The sequence below is a fragment of the Pipistrellus kuhlii genome, unplaced genomic scaffold (genome assembly GCF_014108245.1).
Source record: "Pipistrellus kuhlii isolate mPipKuh1 unplaced genomic scaffold, mPipKuh1.p scaffold_m20_p_6, whole genome shotgun sequence".
NCBI classification, from domain to species: domain Eukaryota; kingdom Metazoa; phylum Chordata; class Mammalia; order Chiroptera; family Vespertilionidae; genus Pipistrellus; species Pipistrellus kuhlii.
The window spans coordinates 61,763,408-61,784,724 of record NW_023425562.1 but is presented as its reverse complement, the minus strand read 5'-3'; the positions used below and the strand labels follow the sequence as shown (position 1 = coordinate 61,784,724).

The 21,317-nt window shown below is 38.7% G+C and overlaps 1 protein-coding gene across 7 annotated transcripts in view; it reads right to left on the bottom strand.

Moving 5' to 3' along the window:
* The window catches only part of PLCB4 (phospholipase C beta 4), a 365,947-nt gene that overhangs the window by 268,184 nt on the left and 76,446 nt on the right, over window positions 1–21,317 (bottom strand). The window contains exon 1 of one of the 7 annotated variants that reach the window (XM_045574869.1): window positions 4,916–5,077. The exons of the other annotated variants lie outside the window; for them this stretch is intronic. The gene's annotated coding sequence lies outside the window, so the exon portion shown is untranslated. Of the gene's footprint in view, window positions 1–4,915; window positions 5,078–21,317 lie in introns of those variants that run through there. 7 annotated transcript variants of the gene reach the window in all.

Below are 21,317 nucleotides of genomic sequence, written 5' to 3'. Positions count from 1 at the left end.
CTAAAGGTCATACGCTGTGAGCTGCTGGATATTTCCTTGATTCCTTTATGAGCAAGAAAACATAACTTTCCATTAAGTGGTGTACCTTAAAAAATCACTATAAAATTTCCATGCAGTATCTGGAGAAAGACTGTAAAAGAAACTTCTGAGCAACTACCATGTAATCTCTCTGAGTTATTCTGCAGGGATTTTCCCCAATGAACAGGGCTGAATAAACCCACTGTTTACAATTCAACATTCACTGGAAAAATAAAGGACTATCTATATGTAAGTAACAATCGAAGGAGCTGGGTGGTTTTTCAGAAGATGAGTCTCAAGCTCCTTTAAAATGACTAGTGAAAACAAGCAAATAAAAAAATGGGAGTTTCACAGCCCTTTCAAAAAATGAGCACTTTATAGTCCCTATACAACTTGAGGAACTCAGTTCATTTTGATCTCACCCTTTCTGCTATGCTACTTACTTGTTAGATATTCAAAAACTGCTTCTTTGTGACCAAAGGCTTGGTTGGCCATTTTACTTCCTAGCTGCAGGTCATTCTCGGAGTCTAGCATTTCAAGCAAGGGGCTATCTAGGGGTGTGCTGTATGGATAGTGGGGTGTTATACAGCGCTCTGTATCCATATCAGGGTCAATTCAAGTCAATCCTGTCCTTTGGGAAGTACTTGAGGCTGAAGTTGACCCAAACATGGAATGTCAGACATTAAGGTTACCACAGGAACAGAGCTTTCTGTTCCTGAAGAAGTATTATGAACATTTCAGGCTAAATTATGCGGTGAATACATCCTCAAATATTTTCACAGAAAACCCTGACCTGAAATATGGATTCCCCCCTCCCCTCTATATCCAGACACTAGGTGCATTAGCCCAAAGAACTTCTTAAAGTAAGATTACCCCTGCATCTCTACTTATGTGATTTCAACAACCATCTTGTAAAATATTACAAGAATCAATCAAGTCATTGGCAAGTCATCTATGCCAAGTAAAATCCAGATCATCTAAGTTACTGCGGTAAAAAATAAAAATAAACTCAATTTTGTCAGAAACAAGAACACCAGGATTTAGCCCAAACTAAATATTAGCTTGTTAGAATATGCTGAACAACATGTGGTCCCAACTATGAAAGTAACTTGCATGAAATAAAATTGGTCAAAGGGTAGTTTGAAGAAATAAACCGATCACAAACCACTTATTTGTGGTTATGAGTCCTCTTTTGAGGAGAAGCACAGAAGAACATAATAGATGGGAAGGGGCACAAAGGGGACCTTATTAGGTGATGGTGATGTCCTATATCTTGCTGGGGACTCGATTACAGAGGTGCATCCATCTGTCAAAGCTCAACTTAAGTACAAGTAAGGATGTGTGCATTCCACTCTATGTAAATTTCATATGAAAAACTGTCAAGCAATATTGAACTTTCCACTAAATGTAACTTTAAAAATCACTACAAAATTTCCATATAGTATCTGGAGAAAGACTGTAAAAGAAGCTTCTGAAAACCTATCATGTAATCTCTCCCACTCTTAGGTATACTACGTATATGGATTTTTCTCACTGAACAGAACTGAATAAAACCATTGCTTATAATTCAGTATTCACTAGAAAAGCAAATGGCTTTTTATAGTAATCTATAACAAATGACTGTTGAAGGAGCTGTGTGGGTTTCAGCATGCTTATTAATAATAGCATGCTGAAATATGCAAACTGATGCCTGGGATTTACTTTAAAATGCATCAATAATAAGATGGTGAGAGATGGGAAAGGGATAAATGGACGGACAGGCATGTGATGAAGTAAAATGTTAATAGTGGAATCTAGATGATGAATATACTGTTGTTCACTGTAAACCTCTTTCAAATTACCATATACATCATATTTTCATTAAAAAGTTTGGTGAAGCCCTGGCCAGTGTTTCTCAATGGTTAGAGCCTCGGCCTGGGCTCCAGAGGATTGAAGGTGTGAGTCCAGGTCAAGGGCACTTACTGGGTTGCAGGTCCACTCCCGCACCTCCTAACCTCCCCCCCCGCCATCCTCGTTGGGACCCGTGTGGACAAGAAACAATTGATGTGTCTCTTCCCTTCGACTCTCTCTAGAATCAATGGAAAAAATATCCTCACTCCTTAAGTGAGGATTAAAAAATATAATAAAAATTGGGGGGAAGCAAATATGATGGGAAGGGGATTACTGATGAGTTCAGAATATCATTACACTAATCACTGATGACTCTCTTCTCTTTAGGAGCTCATATGGTACCTAGGACCCTGGCAGAATATTTAAGTTGAAAACCCAAAGCACAGATCTAACAAGCTGATTTATGGAAGGCTTAAAAATAAAGAAAAAAATCAACCGCCTCAAACTGGTTGATTACGTTGGAAAATTGTGTGTTGAGAGGGAAAAAAGTAGCTCCCCACAGATAAAGTTTCTATATTTAAATTCGCAGTGCATTTAAGTGGGGCACCTGCAAGCCAGGTTAAGCAGAAGATGCTGTTAGAACACTCAGGTGCAAGACCCAAATCAAAGCCAACACACACCACAGGCTCCTGGTGGGGAGAAAGTGCCAGCAGAGGGAAGGAGTGGAGGCGGCCTTGGTATTTGTGGCAATGCGAGGAGAAACGTACTGAGAGGCAAGGGGCAGGGCTGCCAACAATGACGAGTCCCAGAAAAGGGCAGCAGTGGAAACTTGTCAGAGGTCACAATACCGCACGTTCATTCCAGAGAAAACAGCGGTGACACATCGTCAGTTACATCATCTGTGAAGGAGCCAGTGACACCAGCTAGTGAGTTCACCTCAATCACAGTCTAGGTCATTTGTGTCGCAAACTGACTGCTTGGTATTGACTAGATCATGTCCATTAAGTTATAAGTCATAGTCTGAGCAGCTATTGATATTGTATTGCTCCTCACTAGTCTAAGTGTGGTCACCAAACCGGTAGCATAGGAGCCTGTGAAGAATGCAGAATCCCAGGCCTCGCCTCAAACCCTACTGTTAGTACAGGAACTTTCTCACTTAACCAAATCACAAGTGTTTCACATATACACGAATGAGTGAGATGCAATGGAGACATCTTACGAGTCTGCAGACCGGATAATGTTTTATGCGACAGGTAACTATCAAAAGCAGCTTTTCTCAATAGCAGCTTTGACTTCAGACACAGAGGCCAGGTAGTGATAAACAAGTGAGCAAACCCTAGTCCCCTGTGAGCCCCTTTCCGGGACAACTGCTTCCTCTTTGCAAAGCCTCGGTCCTAGCCTCTACCTATGGGAGAGACCTGCCTCTAGCCCTGAGGGTCTGGCCAGTCTGTCAAAATACAACACGGGTGACACTGTTTTTGAGCATTTGGAAAACTTTTATATTCTCCAATGTGTCTAGAAATACTCCATATACCTGAGGAGAGTGGATCACTTTGCATGCAATTGCTCTTTCATGTAAAAAAGCATATCAAATGTTTTATCTGATGGATAACTATCCAAAGAGTTCTGGGGCCACTGTCCTCAATTCGGCTGTAAGACAGAGCAAGTGAAAGGTCTTCATGTCCCCTTAAAAACAGCTGCAGAATATTGCATTCTATTCAAGTACACATCTGTCTAAAGTAAGTTTATTTTAATGCTCATTTTAATGCTCATGCATGATGGAAAAATATTTAACACTCTGTGCTGAACTGCATCACATTTCAGTATTTGTTTACTTGCCATTATAGTAAAGACTGTTTTATGCTCAAATAGCTATAGCTAGTCATGGATCACACAGGAATAAAGGTTTTATCTTTGCTTTCATAATTGCGTATATTTTTAAAGATACTAAGACATTCCTGAAAAACAAAGTATACAAACTGGAACTGTTTTTCTAAAGCCACCCAATGCCAATCAATTATTCTGTACCAACTGCAACGTCCACACTACCGCATCACATATTTGCCTATGCATATGTGCAATTATATGAAAAATGACTTTTATAAATATCATTACCAAATATGCTAACTTTCCAAATTATTAATTTCTATTCTCTTATTTCAGAAAGCTATTCTCCATAATGTCTAATTAACTTTCCAAGACAATGAATAAGTAACATTTCCAAGACAATAATTACAAGGTATATTTTCATTCTCACTTATTTAGGAAGAGACTTAAATATATTCCTTTTCCCCATCTTATATAGTTGAATCCAAAAATTGGCAATCAGAACATAAAACATGTAATATGCCCCATACTTTTCTTGCTAATTATGAAAAACAAAAAAAACTGAATCAATTTTATGTAATAATTCATGCATGATGGAAAAATATTTAACACTCTGCGCTGAACTGCATCACATTTCAGTATTCATAAAAAGTATTTTCAAGAAATTGGTTAATTTTTTAATAGTTTTTTTTAGAGTAGTTTTAGTTTCACAGCAAAAATGGGCAGAAGGTATAGAGATGTCTCATTTACCCCCCACATACCTGGTTAATTTTTAAAATATGAAGATCCTAAATAACATATACATGAAAATCCTACCAATCAAATCATACTAATAAATACCATATTGAAAACTCTATTTGAGTTGCAATAAGGTTTAGGGAAATTTTATAAACAGACAATAAATCTGAATCAAATTAATGCCAAAACCACAACACAACGATAGTATTTAATATACTTTGTTGTCTTACTTTTGTCTTAGGTTTCTCACTTATTAAAATATCCAAAGAAACAAATCCACAATAAATAAGATAATCTTCATGAAAAGTTTGAGTGAGCCAAGAAATTTAAAGACACAGAAATGTTTTCTTTTCTTTTTTTTCACATCCCCTTCTGGAATCACAACAATAAAATTGCAATAGTCCTCCTATAGGCTATTAAAACCACAAACTTCTCAAAAGGACTCCCCCCTTGTAAATCCTCACTTACACTCATACAGCCATTTTTCAGTATGCTCTCTTACCTGAAACAATGTATGACTTGAACTTCACCCAGTCATAAACAGACTCTTGAGAGTATGCCTGATGCAGACTGCGAAGTGCAGGGGCAGTCCTTGTTCCTGGATAAGCTCTCTGGTTCCAGAAGGCAAGGAGCAGGGAGAAGCTCAGGATGCACAAGCCCACACGGTGTGAGGAGACTGGTCCTCTCCGTCAGAGTCCCCACCCCTCAGCCACAAAGAGAGAGGTTGGGCAAACAGTGCCCGCAGTCACAACTCAATATCCAAAGGGGCAGAGACACAGTCTTCTCACCATTCTCAGCAGAACCCCAAAGATAAGCAAGTGCTTTTCACAAGCATCTTGCCAGGGACTGAGTGAGAGGTCCCACATATCACAAGAAACACCACTTGGTCACAGGCTGGGATTTATCAACAGAGAGCTTACAATTTGCAACTGACACCTAAACTGGTCCTTAAAACAAATCTTTGTTTTTTTTATAATGAAGGCCGCAAAAATTTCAAGATAAAACCCTAAAGGAAAGCAAAACTGCTCGTCCACGATTCAGGAAATGAACAGAAATGTGTAAGCTGTTGAGGATATTTGTCTCAACTTCCTAGTCTGGCTACCACCTAATGCCTATTTTCCTCCTTTATCATACCTTCAGGGTTCAAGATGGGATACAGAATTTTTTAAAGCTTAGTAGTGTTGATATAAGGAAAAATAAATAAGAACTATAGTGATATCTAGAGAATATCTCCCTTGCACAGATAGCAAAGGGTGAAGACTTTTGTGCTATAACTATATCTCAAGAGGACTTTAATTCTACATCCAATTAAGACACAAATACATCCCTTGATTTATCTATCCATCCATGAGCTACTGCATGACAAATAAAAACCAGCATTTCCCAAAATGTGCCAGCGAATGTTAAATGCATTGCAAAACCAAGTTCCAGGGAAAGTTTTAGGATGGTCCAACTTACACTAATGTCCACAGAATCTTATACTGCAGGATTTTTCTGTTTTTAAAATGCTAATATTCATCATCAATCTATTAAACATAATACTTTATGCATTGTTTCCCAAACTTACTTAATCACAGAATCCTTTCTTTGAACAGCATCCAGAGTGAACTGTATCTCATAAGACAGATTTGGGAAATGCTGATTAACTCTCGATTCCACTTGCCAATTTTTAATCAACAAACCTGACATTTTCAAATGTTTTTCAAAGCACTCAGAAAAGCCATTAGATTATTAGGCACCTCATCTATCCCAACTTGCACTGATATCTCTGAAATTCCAGCATTGTCAATATCCAGATCACTCAATATTAGAAAGCTAGACCTGTTTTTTAAATAGAAGCATGTGGAATGGAAACATATTATACAGGTACTTAATGAACATTTACTATATACCTCACATTGTGCTACAAAAAAACGATGGCATGGTTTCTATCCTCAAGGAGCTGGACATTTTATTTTGAGCCTCTGCGATGGTAATACTGGGCATGTGGCTACATTGTGGTCATCCAAGCGTCCTCAAAAGTTGAATGTCAGACTTCAGAGATCAACACAGGCAATGTATTGCACAGAGTGGATACTTCAGCCCAGATACTGACACCAAGCCAGAATAGCTATTAAAACACCTCCCAACGCATCCATAAGTGCACATTTCAACCAGTTTTACACAGGGAGAAACTCAGTCATGGGCCTCCAATAAACCACGAGTAAAACCTGTCTTCCCTCAAATGCTTCCAATTTATCCCAACTCCTCAGGACCTGTTATCCCTGTACATCCCCAGTGACCCCCAGACAGTCTATAATTCTCATTTATATGAATAAGTGGGTTTTCAGGATAGAACCAGGATAGGCTGGTAATTCACAGCTGGTCCACCGAGATCATTAAGTCAATATTGAGCCTTCACCCACCCTGACTACTTCACACAAGTTATTTTTCCAAACATGTCCCTTTAAAGATGGAAAGCCTTCTAAAATAAGGCATCTTCCTTTAAATCTAATATAAAGATGTTTAATGTAATTAATGTCTTTAGTTCAAAAATGTACTGATGATATTTGTTCAGTAGAATCTATAATATTCTATTGAAGAGACTACTATAGTATGTTGAGAAACATATTTTACTTTAAAAAATGATTCAGGAGACATGGATGGTATGACATTGAGCAAGTAGCTTGATTCTCAAAGCCTTATTTTCCTTAATTCCCAAAGTCTTATATTCCCAAAGAGCAATAAAATATCATGTAAGATAATGATAATGTCACAAGGTTGCATGAGAATCAGAAGAGAAAAATACAAACTCCGAAGCTCTGGAAAGATGTGAACTATCATAATGCTTTGGTTCTTTCAGTCACTATGAACTAAGAGCCTGCCATGTGACAAAAACCTAGGGCTCAACAGTCACTGTTTACTGTGAAGAACATGCATCTGTTCTCATTATCATGAGTAGACATAAGCTTGGATGTCTTAAAAATTAATTGTTACAGTAACAGGTTTATTGAAAAAGTTCAGACCACAGAAGGCATTAAAATGAAAAGTACTCCATCTTTCATACTGATTACGACCACTGCTCGAGTTTGGTTTACATTTGCCTGTAATGACTATTTTAGATGACTCATATTCACAAGGCTGCTTCCTTCTAATGAATGAGTTTATTATGGTTACATTACAGTTTCTAATAACCAGGTGGTTCATCTTAATGTTATTATTTCATTTTGTTGGTTAGGCTTCCTGGTTTGATATTTTCTCTTGTTCTGCTTTTTTGCAACATAATTTATTTAAATATAAAACGAAACCAAACAATTATGGTGTATATATAATGTAATGAAAACATTATAAATCTTCTCACCACCACATACACACCCACAAAATGGTAATTCTGTGAGGGGATGGATGTGTTAACTAACCTCACTGCGATAATCATTTTGCAATAGATACATATGCAAATCAGCAATGTGTACCTTAAACTTACATAATGTTATATATGAATTAAATCTCAACAGAGCTGAAAAATAAGTACAGCCACAGCAACTATAAAAAATGTTACAAGCTAGATAATACAAAAATAGTAAGTAATACCACCAAGAGACTGGAGAAGATTAAAGTATGAATGTGCCCTTTAAAAAGTTTTTTTTTACATCTAAAAGCCAACAGATACTATCTAAAGTTAATAAATCAATAAACAAACATTTATTATATTATTATTTACATTCATAATAATTCATTACCACAAAAAGTTAAAAAGAAACAAACCTCAAATATAGAAAATAAACACAGAGACCATGGAGTGTCTTGCATAACCAAATAAACAAACAAAAAATCCAACTAGGAAGGAGCGCTGCTGGGAGACCTGCCTGTGCCTTCAGCCCCTGTTCCAGGACAGCTCAGCCTTAGCCTTGAAAAGCCTCCACCTGCTGGCTCGGAGAGAAACAGGTTTATATCCTTGGATCTGCTCCGAATACCAGCAAATTTGGCAGACATTCTTCAGAGTTTGGCTTTAGCTTTTCTTACTTTTAGTAAATAATTTTTCTCCTACTTTCATTTTTTTTCTCTCTCCGCAGTTTCAAAGAAGAGTACAGACACCTTTACTCTAATTCCTTTTTTTGTTTATGTCTATTTTTATTGCTGATAGTATTATAGATGCCTCTGGTTTCCACCCTTCCTTCACCCCCATTCTCCCGGCCCCTACTCACCCGCCCAGGTCTTTACCACTTTATTGCCGGTGTCCATGGACTATGCATATAGGCATATAAGTTTTCTGGTTTATCTCTTCTTGGCTTTTTAACAGAAGCCGCTGCCTCCTAACTTGCTTATATTATTTTCTATGTTCTTCAGTTTTTCTGTCTTTCCACTGCCTCCCACTAACTACCTCTTCCCTTTTCTGTTCTCCTGGCGCTAATATTAGTGGAGCTGAGCCAACCTGCACTGCCTGCAACACACAGCTATGCCCATCCCTGCCCTCTCCAGTCGCGGTGGGAAGGTTTGTCACCACAGAACCTGGGAGGCAGGACAAACCAAGCTCCTTCCTCCTCCCCCTTCTCAGAGCCAGGGTTGAACACTCACCAGCACAGACACTGGAAAGTCTGTGAATTTAAAAATCAGTTTATCAAGGATCTGGGGGAGATAATAGATCAACCGAAGGACTTGTATACATGCATATAAGTACAATCAATGGACATAAAACTCTGGGGAAGGAGGGAATGTGTGAGAGGGAGAGAGGGGGGCAAAAAAAATCAATAAAATATGTAAAAATAAAAAATAAATTAAAAAAATAAATAAATTAAAAAAATAAAAATCAGTTTATCAGAACTGTGTGTAAAGGAAGGATATAAACATAGTTTGCTGAGAGTGAGAAAAGGTTCTACAGTCAGGGATCTTCGGATCTGCAGGCTTCACATCTGCAGATTCAACCATCAAAGACAGAAAATATTCAAGGGGAAAAAGAAATCACAGGAAGTTCCCAAAAGCAAAACTTCAATTTGCCACAGGTGGAGCCCCATGCTAAATCCACTCAAATGAAATAATGGCAGTCATACAGGGGTGTACCTACTAGTGTATGCAAATATAGGTTATATGCCAATACTGTACACCATTTTATATAAGGGATTCGGTTATCTGCTGGGGTCCTATAACCAGTCCCTTATGAATACCAAAAATCAACTATATTTTAGCTTTTTTTAAAATTAGTTAGTACAGACAGCTTTATTATATATTTGATACTGCCAGATAAACAACCTCAACAGGATACACCAACATTATTATAAACACAGCAGTTTCTCGAATAACATTGTTTTGTTCAATGTTGTTTGCTTATTGTTTCCCAAACTTTTGACATAAGTTTGTACCCCTTCTATAATTTTCGTAATGCTGAGTATCCCTCGTACTCATGAGAACATAGAATTAGGCGCAGCTAAGCACGGTGCAGTGCATATCCCCACCAAACTCCAGTGCAACACGTCCCCCCACCAAACTCTTCCTGGGGGTACCCTGGGGGTACATGTACCACACTTTGGGAAACACTGGATAACATCAATGACATGCCATGAGAACTTAACTCTATATCATTAGCCTTGGGTAAAATTGTATTTGTTTTTTGTTTTTGTTTTTGTTTGTGTGTGTGTGTGTGTGCGCGCGTGTGTGTTTTTAATGTATCATTTTGCTTAAAGTCACTGAATGTGTCAGCTTTACTAATTCCTTTAATATACTTATAAAGTATATAGCATCTTAAACCGTAGTAGTTCTAAATAGTACATTGACTCTATTGTTTGATTCTCATTATCTACAAATTTAATAAAGTATCAGCATATTCATTTACTATGGCATGATACACAAGACGACTTTTAGGTTCAGACAAATCTGCCTCCTTCACTGTTCCTCCCTTCCCCGCCCCCCTCCCAAAACACACAAAATCACATTTTTTTAAAATATATTTTATTGATTTTTTTACAGAGAAGAAAGGAGAGGGATAGAGAGTTAGAAACATTGATGAGAGAGAGACATGATCAGCTGCCTCCTGCACACCTCCCACTGGGGATATGCCTGCAACTACGGTACATGCCCTTGACTGGAATCGAACCTGGGACCTTTAAGTCCGCAGGACAATGCTCTATTCACTGAGCCAAACCAGTCTCGGCAAAATCACATTTTTGCTTCATTTTTTTCCCCCCTAAAAAAGCTTGTAGATGAAAGACCAAAGTAATTATTTAATAGTTCCCTTGATCTTTCTAACCTTACTAACGATGGATTTTTTAAGTGTGTTTTTATTCATTTCAGAGAGCAAGAGAGAGGGAAAGAGAGATAAAAACTTCAATGATGAAAGAAAATCATTGACCAGCAGCCACCTGCACAATCCCTACTGGGGCTCAAGCCCACAACCTGGCTATGTACCCTGACCAGGAATTTAACTGTGACCTCCTGGTTTCTAGGTCGACCCTCAACCACTGAGCCACTCTGGCCAGGCCTAGAGATAGACTTTAATGTCGACAACCCAACCAGTACCCACAGGGTCCAGTCACCCTCGTTTCAGGGAACAAAGGCCAAATTAGCAGAGAACATTATTTTGAAGCATAATGACAACCTAACCAACATGGCCAATTCAGTCCACCCGGATCATCCGCATAGTGAATCATTAAACAAACAGATTTGACAAAAAAAAAAAAAAAAAAAAAAAAAAAAAAAAAAAAACTGTGAAGAAATAAACCACAAAAATTAATGATCATGTGAACGTATATACTCACCAATGTTCCTCTAACTCTTTATGCTAGCTGTGTTCAACATATTTTACTGATTATCAGTATTAACATGAATTCTACCATCCATAACGTTGAATCATAATTTATTGAAATTATCAGTACAATGTGAGAAAGTTATTTATCTTTAAAGTCAGAACAGAATCCACAGAACAATAAAAATGCTTCCTCAGTTATTCTGTATAAATATTTCATTCTTCTCCAACATAAATAAAAAATGCCCCACATGATATAAGTAATGGTGAATTTTATTCAAGGGATCATTTCATTTTTGACTTAACACTTAAAGTCAATAAAATAGAATTCACTACACAAACTATCTCAAAGATGTCTTGGATATTAGACACACACACATGGGTTGGCATCAGAGCTGTTAGGTTTTAGACAGGTTACCTAACCTCTCCATGGTTCCGCTTCCTCATCTCTAGAATGGAAACAAAAATACCTTCCTCACAGGGTTACTGAAAGGATTAAATGGAAAACCTACTTAAAACACTTAACATATCATCTGGTTGCACAGTAAGTACTCAGTAAACTGGAAAAACGTATTGCCACTATCTGGTATGGCTGCTTTTGCACAGCATGTGAATCAACCCCTCAGACAGCCGCAATCACAGAAGTTTAGAGCGGAGCTTCTCTAACTTTCACAGGCGCACAAATCATCAAGGGGTTTTGTTAAAAACGCAGACTGAGATCCAGGAGGTTTGCTGTGGGGTCGGACACCCTGAAACCCTAACAAGCTCGAAGGTGACGCCTATGCTGTTGGTCCGGAGACCACACTTTGAGTTTTAAGGATCTGGACCACCTGGATATCCCCCTCCCACCATCACCCTCCACACAAACACACTCACATACCCGGGCATAGCTAACTAAAATTTCAACACTGAGCCCACAATCCAACATTACCTTTCCTGTAAAAATAGGTATCTTCCTTAAAAATGGCAAAAGCTAGGAACTACTCAGGATAATTGCTAAATATAGAATACAATTATAAGAAAGGCAAGGGACTGCTTAACCTGGGGAAAGGACTTGGGTTTCTGAATCAGACAGGCCTGGGTTCAAGCTCTAACCCCATTACATGAACTAGCTATTAATGTGGCTTTAGATTAATTACAGGTCTTATTAAATTTCAGTTTTCTTATTTGTAAGACAGACATAATAGCATCTTCTAAAAATATAAGATATCTTAAATAACAGCTGTCTCAAAAATAATATCAGTATTATAGAGCCTGCCGTGTAATAGGTGCTAAGAACACGTGGGGCTGTCTCTGCTCCAGACTGCATTGTTTTAATTACTTGTTAATGTAACTGGAGTTTGAGTTTCTTTCTGCTCTCACTTAACTTGGGTTCTTCTTCTCTAGCAAACTATCTGCCACTACTCACTCTTTTTCATGCTATTTCAAGCTGCCGGCATTAGTAATTTCCCAAGAGAAAGAACCTATTTCCTAGCATGTTCTACTAATCCTCAAGACCTAAAGTCTGGGGGGAAAATGATCTGTTTTCCACATGGTTTCTCTCTCTTCTAAATCCTTGCAGTCTCACTCTTTCTTCTTGCACAAACACAAAAAAGGAAAGGAACAGGAGTCATTGCCATTTTTTTCTCCATCTCCACTAGAGCTGGAACCACCTTTTTCAATCAGCGAAACTGTTATTGTGGGAAACCAGGCAAGAACTGCGAGATAACACTCTATGTTCTTTTTTAGTTTCAAAAACTGAAATTGATTCCATTTCTTAAGGAAGCTATAAAAATGCACACACACACACACACACACACACACACTCACACACACAGTTTTGTTGTGCTTTCCTGTCACCAAGCAAAAAATGTTATAAGGCCAACAACATCAGATGTCCAATTTAACTGTAGTCTCATTGATTCGACATGTTATTTACTGAGTATTTACCATGCGTCCAGGGCTGTTCAGATGCCAGGTGCACACTTGTGAGTAAACAGACACGGTTCACCCGTGAGGACCTAACTATCCCAACACCTTCACTAATCTTATTTCCGAAATCAGGACACACTTCCAGAGCTAGTCTGGTTTCTAAAACCTAGCCCAGGGCGGAGGAGGACAACAACAGGCTGCATCTAAATAAGCCACAGCAAAACTGTTACAGACCAGTCCTAGGCTCATCTTACTAAAGATGAAATGCACCATGGCACCACTAGGTGAAACCTGCAAATAAAGGTGGTCTCTATGCCGAAAACCGGTTTGGCTCAATGGATAGAGCGTCGGCTTGGGGACTGAAAGGTCCTGGGTTCGATTCCGGTCAAGGGCATGTATCAATACCTTGGTTGCGGGCATATCCCCAGTAGGGGGTGTGCAAGAGGCAGCTGATCAATGACTCTCTCTCATTGATGTTTCTAACTCTATCTCTCTCCCTTCCTCTCTGTACAAAATCAATAAAATATATTTAAAAAAAAATAAAGATGGTTTCTATGATGCCACCAAACAGTGGCGGATCTAGCCCACCACACTGATGACTGGATGGAGTGGCGGTCCCTTGGAGACAAGATCCTACAGCAGCTTTAGTGTGGACAAGTATTCACATGTCCTTCCGCAAACCACCCACCTCTTCTCCTTACTCGTGAGCAGCTAAACAGGCCCCAAATCTATGGGAAGCTTTTTGAAGTTTTCCGGCACACTGAACCACATTTTCACCAGCCACACAAGACACATTTAATATCTTGCTTCCTATGTGCAGCTCTAATACTTCATAGTAATATTGAATATTTAGCTATAATACTTAAAAGTAGAAATAGGAATGCTGAGCAAGATAAAGCCAGCTTCCTTCACCATCTCTAACTCTGTTATCACTTTTGTCACGCTGACTTTAATCCATTACAAGGCTCACTGGGAGAGAAGAGGTACTGTGCATAGAATCATCATGATTAAGAATTCATAGCATGTAAAAAGCATCAGAAAAATACAATCCAAATATGTGGAAATTATGCGGTCAGGTAACCAGTAAGATCTTCAGATGCAGATTAACTTATTGTTCACATTGATGAGCCTTAATTATGTCCATGAATTGCTTTTACACAGGCCTCTGAATTAAAAGATCCCTCTACATGACACGAAAACACACTAGGTCTCATCATTTATGTTAAAATGGGAAATGAAAAGACACCTTTTACTTTTTACACCATAATCAAAATATAAATGATAATATGTTAATCATAGTGCATATAAAAAGAGAATGTCATCTTGGTAAAAAAGGACACTGTTCCCTGTGATCTCCAACAAGTATTTGAAAGAGGCTTAAAATTCTGATATTTCAAACCAATAGATACGTGTCAAGAATGAAGCAAAATGACTTTCTAAGTAGTTTGGTTTAAAATTCAGAGGTAACCACATCTTCTACAGATAACTTGGTTAAAAATTACCCACAATCCTTTCCGCAAACCCATTTGAAGGGGTCTTCTATTCTAACTAGATGAATAATTTGGGGTTAATAATTCGGACAGTAGCTTTACTTGGATTGGCTGAACTAATACAGGCCTGAATTCATTTCTACAAGCCTCTGCTTCCCTTTCCCTAAGTTAATTCTGAAGAGAGTACAACATCTTCATGTTTTAGACGAATGACTCCCAGCGTGTAGGAGCCACTGTTACTGCTAAACTGCAAGATGGTTTTAGATGGTGTACAGATAAAGCCTGAACAACAGAGAAGAAATCTACCTCTCTCTCTCTCTCTTTCTCTCTCTCTCCTCTTTCTCTCTCTCTCTCTCTCTCTCTCCCATTTCACTCAAGAAAGAAAAGGCACTGACTCAGGGTTTGGGGCAGACATTGTCATCTACTCAGGATTGAATGGACACTATTTTTTTTTAACTTTTATTAGCTATCTCTACTATTTGTAGCACATGATAGTTTTATATTTAATGTAATCATTTAATGTTTTCTTTTAAGATACATTTATTTGGTTAAAAAAAGTGAAAAATGTTAAATAATAATAGAAGTGGATTATATCCATGGCAAAACTATGAAGATGACATCTAAATGACTAATACTTGGGAAACACTGTAGTATAGCAATTAAAACAGTCTGGGTTTACTACAAGCTTCACAACTAACCTTGCTGTGTGAGTTTAGTCAAGTTACTTAAGATCTCTGTGCCTCTATTTCCTCATTTGTAAAATAGACATAATGACAGCATTTACTTCAAAGGGTTATTGTGAGGATAAAGGCATTATTACAGATAAATATTAAAATGGTACCTGGCTTATAGCAAGAATTCCGAGTGGTTCCGGATTGCGAGAGGGCATAGGTCAGGCTGTGGGACCCCACCAGTGCATGAATCTAATATTTTATAAGTATATCTAGGTAAATAATGATCTATCGAAACTTGATTCTTTGGCCTGGGAATTGTGAGGCAAGGTAGAGAGATATTTTCACAGGCCCTTTTATAAGAGAAAAGAAAAGCTTCTTGTTGTTCTTTAAATTAAAATTTGAGGCCGCCAATTGAGGTGTGTTTAAAACCCATGGGATCCTCTAGAAGACAGAAATACAAGTGCCCTGTCTTGAATTCTGCTATAGTTTCCTTTCCTCTCTTCCTATAGATCCCAATATTTCATTACTAAGACTGAAAAATTAGGCTGCCATTCCTTATCCACACACCAGCCAAAATGTATCTACAACGAGGTACATGATTCTTCCAACATTTTAACATTATGCAGCATCTCTAGAATCACTGTTTTGTTGAATATCATGCCAGTAAAATAGTTTTTGTTTAAATTATAACCACTTTACATACAATAACTTTTTTTCAAATATATTCATTAATTTATTTTCTCTATTACTTTATGTAAAAACTTCCACAATTAAATGTATTAATTTTAATATTAAAAAAAAATAAATTCAAAAGTGCAATGCTGGCCCTACCTGGTTTGGCTCAGTGGATAGAACGTCAGCATGCAGACTGAAGGTCTTGGATTCGATTCCAGTCAAGGGCAAGTGACTGGGTTGCAGGCTCGTTCCTCAGTGAGGGACTTGCAGGAGGCAGCCAATCAATGATTCTCTCTCATCATTGATGTTTCTATCTCTCTCTCCCTCTCCCAACCTCTCTAACATCAATAATTTTTTTTAAATGTGCAATGCGGAATAAAAAGATAACAGTGGACATCCTTATCTTTTCCTGATTTTAAAGGAAGTATTTCTATTGTTTATAATAACAAATAATGTTTTGTTTACATCTTTAATAGATAACTTTTTAAAAATCTTTATTGTTGAAAACATTACATATGGCCCCATTTTTCCCCTTTAACAGAAAAAATTTTATCATGGTAAGGAAATTCCCTTCTATTTCCAATCTGCCTAGAGCACATGTGTCAAACACAAGGCCCGCGGGCCAAATCCGTCCCGCCAGGCCTTGCAATGTGGCCCACACCGCGCTGTCATCACTGCACTCCGCTGTGTTTCCATCACAATGAAAGTTTATGACTGTTCAGTAAACCATTCGGCTCGCGATTTAGGATGGATTTTAGATTTTGGCCCCTTCTCTGATTGAGTTCGACACCCCTAGCCTAGAGGATGATCATCAATCAGTGCATGCTTTTCGCAAGTATCTTTTCTGCATCTACTTAGGTGATCATATGGTTTTTATTCTTTAATCTATTAATGTGGTAAATTACCCTTGAAGATTTTCTAACATGAAGTCAGCTTTATATTCCTGGGATAAACTCAACTTGGTTATGATACATTATCATTTTTACATTCATTTGTATTATTTTAATAATATGTTATTTAGGATTCTTACCTCTATGTTCTTGAGTGAAATGGGCCTGTAAATTTTTATTTCTTTCTTCTTTAAAATCTTTATTGTTGAAATATTACAGATGTCCCCTTTTTTTCTCCCAATGACCCCTTATAGCCCACCCCTGCCCACGCCCCAGGCCTTCACCACCTACTCTGTGTCCATGGGTTATGCATGAAATAATCATGAAATCCTAACCCCCAAAGAAGAGAATACTGGCCCCCATGAAGGGGATGAGTGTCCTTAAAAGAGCCCCTTCTCACGTGAGGACACCAGGGGTTGTCTACCACCTGGAAGCGGCCATCACCTGACCATGCTGGCACCCAGGCCTCAGACTTCCAGCCTCCAGAACTGGGAGGAATAAACGTCTGCTGTTCATAAGCCACCTAGTCTGTGGTATTGCATGAGAGCAGTCCCAATGAATAAAGCAAATATAAAAGCAAATGGGCATCACTTATCTATCTTTTGCTTCATATGATTTTCTCTGCTTTGGCTTCTAGGGAAATTCCTCCCATTGTTCATGTAGTTCAGTGTGACCCCTGAGAGTGAACCACACAATGTAGTGGGAAAGTTACTCTCTGTTAATGCCATGTGCCTCTTTCAGTTAAATGGGCATTTTGGACTAAAATGGGGAAGGACAGAGAACACTGCTCATTGATACTGGATTACGGATCCCAAACTGCAAGTTTGCTTCCTGTGGCAAATACAGCTTCCTGAACAAGGAACTGGGGTTGTCCCACTTAATCCCACAAGTTATCATCTCCACTAGAACCCAGTTAGACTTTTTTTAAAAGAAGAAGAAAAAGAAAAGAGAGAAAAAAAAGAAACAACTCGGTTAACCAATGTGAAGAAAAATGGTTAACAATGAAATTAATGCTGATTGCAAATGTAACCTTCAAGATGCACAGAGCAAGTAACCCCTCAAAAAAAATATATTATAATCTGATTGCTTCTGAATGTCAAATGTACCAGCAAGAAACGGCTATGTACATTGGCAGGGCAGGCTCTGAACTAAGAGTCCAAAGTTAATTTTTTAAAGTGAAGTCATTGCTTTAATTCCTCTCAATTCTGTGAAAATTAGACCTTCACTGCTCTCATTTTTTAAATGACCATGTACTCATACCTACAGAGGCAGTTCTTCAGCCTGACTTTGTGACAGGATCCCAGCATCAGGTGCCTGGGTGCAAACCTTGGTGTGTCACTTAACCTTCTGGAACCTCTGTCATGCCATCTAAGAATATGATTATGATAGCACCTACCTCACAGGTTTGTTGAAAACTGTAATCAGCACATGGTTAGTGTCATGTCATGTTAAAGTTAGGTATTATCAGTAATGGTCATATGTGACATTAACATGCCTTCTTATTTCCACTGAGATAGGTGTTGCCATATGCCTACCCTTATGGATGAAATCATGGAGTGCCCAACTATGAATTTCTTTTTCATGAACTTCCATCCTGTTTAAGTCACTGTTATCTTTTTTACGTTTTCCTGTTATACCAGGCAGCACTAACCCTGATACATCAAACAAATAGGGCTCCTCAGAACACACTCTAAGGAATCCCTGACCTTAGAGCTTCCTAGATGTCTCATTAGTACCATAAACCCAGTTTTGAAAAATTATTTTTTTCTACAGTAAAGCATTACCTTCATTAAGATATAAAGAAACAGTGACCTAATTTGCTGTTCTCCACTAACAGTGATGAACGTGCACTTACCTAAACACCCACCTTGCTTGTGGGGCTTTAGTTGATTATAGTAACCATTTCCTGATGAATAGCAGAGAGGCAACTATTAGAAATTGAAGTTCCTGAGTGAATTCTATGTATTTATGACCCCTCCCCCTTAGAGCATAATTCAGTGTATGAAAATGTAGCTCGTTTCCCATTTTGACTTTTCCTTATGGCTTGTCTTTAAACATCCAATTATAAAGAAACATTTGTTTAGGCTTTTTCCTCATGGAAATCCAGAAATTAAATTGCTTTGCCAACAAGGCCAGAAAAACAAAACAGTTGTGTTGTGGCTGAGCCATACGGCTCACATCATAAACACAAGCAGAGCCTGCACAGCTTTGCTCTCACAAAGCCATTTGGGAGAACATTTTCATGGCAGCAGCTGAAATGTTTCTACCAAAACAACACCTACACTTTACTAGAGTTATTTTCAGAGGAGAAGGTTTCCCCTACTGCTGTTTAAATTGTTAAAATTTGTAGTTAAAAGCATAGGCTCACATGAGCCTGGGGCTGCAGCCCTGTAGGGAAAACATAGCGGCCATGTCTTGGCTAGAGAACTCTGGGCAGACCACTTAACTGCACTGACTTCAGGTCCTCACCACAAATTGGAATATCAGTACCTTAGCACTGTGGCTACAAGTGCTCCAAAAAATGAAAAGCTGTATTAATTCTTATCCAATGAGATATGAAACATCTTGACTATCAGGGAGGATGCTATATAATAAAAGCCTAATATATTGTACTATATACCAGGTCATCCAGTCAACCAATCAAAGCATAATATGCTAGTGAATGCTAAGGCCACTCAACTGCTCACTATGATGGGCACTGACCACCAGGAGGCAGATGCTCAATGCAGGAGCTGCCCCTAACCCACAGGCCCCAGGCCAGCCAAGGCGGGTGCCAGCAGGGGCCCCCAATCACCCTGCTGGTCGACCAGCAGGGGGAGGCGACCAGCAGGGTGGGGGGGTGGGGCAGTGAGCAGGTGGTGCCAGACCAGTCAAGGCGGGTGCCAGTGGGGACCCCCCAATCGCCCTGCCAGTTGCCCCACAAATCGGCCCTGATTGCCAGCCAGGCCTAGGGACCCCACTCATGCATGAATTTCATGCACTGAGGCTCTAGTAATGACATAAAAACCATGGATAAGCCATATTTAAAGACTATATATATATATATATATATATATATGTACAAATGTGCTTAATAGCCTATATGTAGAAGCAAAAGAACCACATTTACCCACAGACCACTTATGCTACATTTGTTCCACTCTCTAAGGCAGGGTCATGGCCAGAAGTCAGTAAAAACTCTAAATAGCTCAACTAGACATCATAAAGTCCATTTACTGGAATCTCTATACTGAATCCATTAATAATGATAACTAATATTGTTGAGCATTCATCAGGAACTATGCACCAAATGACATCCTTCTCCTGGGTTAAGTATTTACGAAGGAAGGAAGGAAGGAAGGAAGGAAGGAAGGAAGGAAGGAAGGAAGGAAGGAAGGAGAGGAGGAAGAAGAAGAGGAGAAGACAGGATCAAGAATAGGAACAATAAAATAGCAATAAATACATATCTATCAACAATTGAATATAAAAATAAAAATACATAAACAAGCAGAACAGAAACAGACACATATATACAGAGAACATTTTGACAGCTGCCAGGTGGGAGAGGTGTTGCAGGGATGGGAGAGGTGTTGCAGGGAAAGGATTAATAAGTATAAATCAGTCATAGCCCATGGACACAGACAATAGATAGGTAAAGACCTGGGATGGGGTGGGAAATGAGTGGAGAGGGGCAAAGGAGGAAAATGGGGGACATCTGTAATATTCTCAACAATAAAATAAATTTTTAAAAATAGTTTATTTGATAGGGTTTAGCAGAATTTCATAATCAAAATTTTATTTATGGAGAACAAATTGTTCCCCACCATGGTTGGCTACAGGTGTTAATGTAGTTCTGATACTGGAAGGCCAGATCTGCCTTCATGATTGTATCTGCTGTTTGACAAAGTAGGAGCAAGAACACAAATTCTGGCCCTCTTCCTCAGGAGTCCTCTGCTGACTTCCCTTATGGGGCAGAAATTCTTGGAAGTAGGCAGGGAGGGGACAGACCAGAGAAAAACAGGGGACGTTATAGTCCCTCTAGAAGGAATTTGATTTGTTCACATATAAAGATTGTAAATGTGTTTTGGTCTTTTCCATGTTCCCACCTCAATAAAGCTTCTCTGAAGTAATTAAAACCCAAATGACTTGAGATAGGACCTGAGTTTGAGGCTTAGCTTTGCTTCTAGCCAGCTGTATGGAGTTAGGCTAGACAATTAACCTCTCTGGGCCTCTATTTCCTCATTTCCAACATGATGCTACTAAAACTGCCTGATGTCCACAATCCTTTCATCCCAGAAATGATTTTATAGAAAGATAAGGAAAATTACCCAAACATCTATTTGAGAGACTTGCTTATCAGAATTAAAAGTACAGCTTGTAGCCATTGTATAGAGAAAGGTTTGACCTCATCCCTTGCTCAGTTGACTGTGATCTCACCTAGCAATTCTCAAATTGGTTTCCAGGGTAGTCTGATTGCAAAAAGAGCTTCCCTGTATCTATATCCTCTGCCATGTAACCTTGTAGCGCCTTCCTACTCTGGGACCAGCTATGTGACTTACTTTGGCCAAAG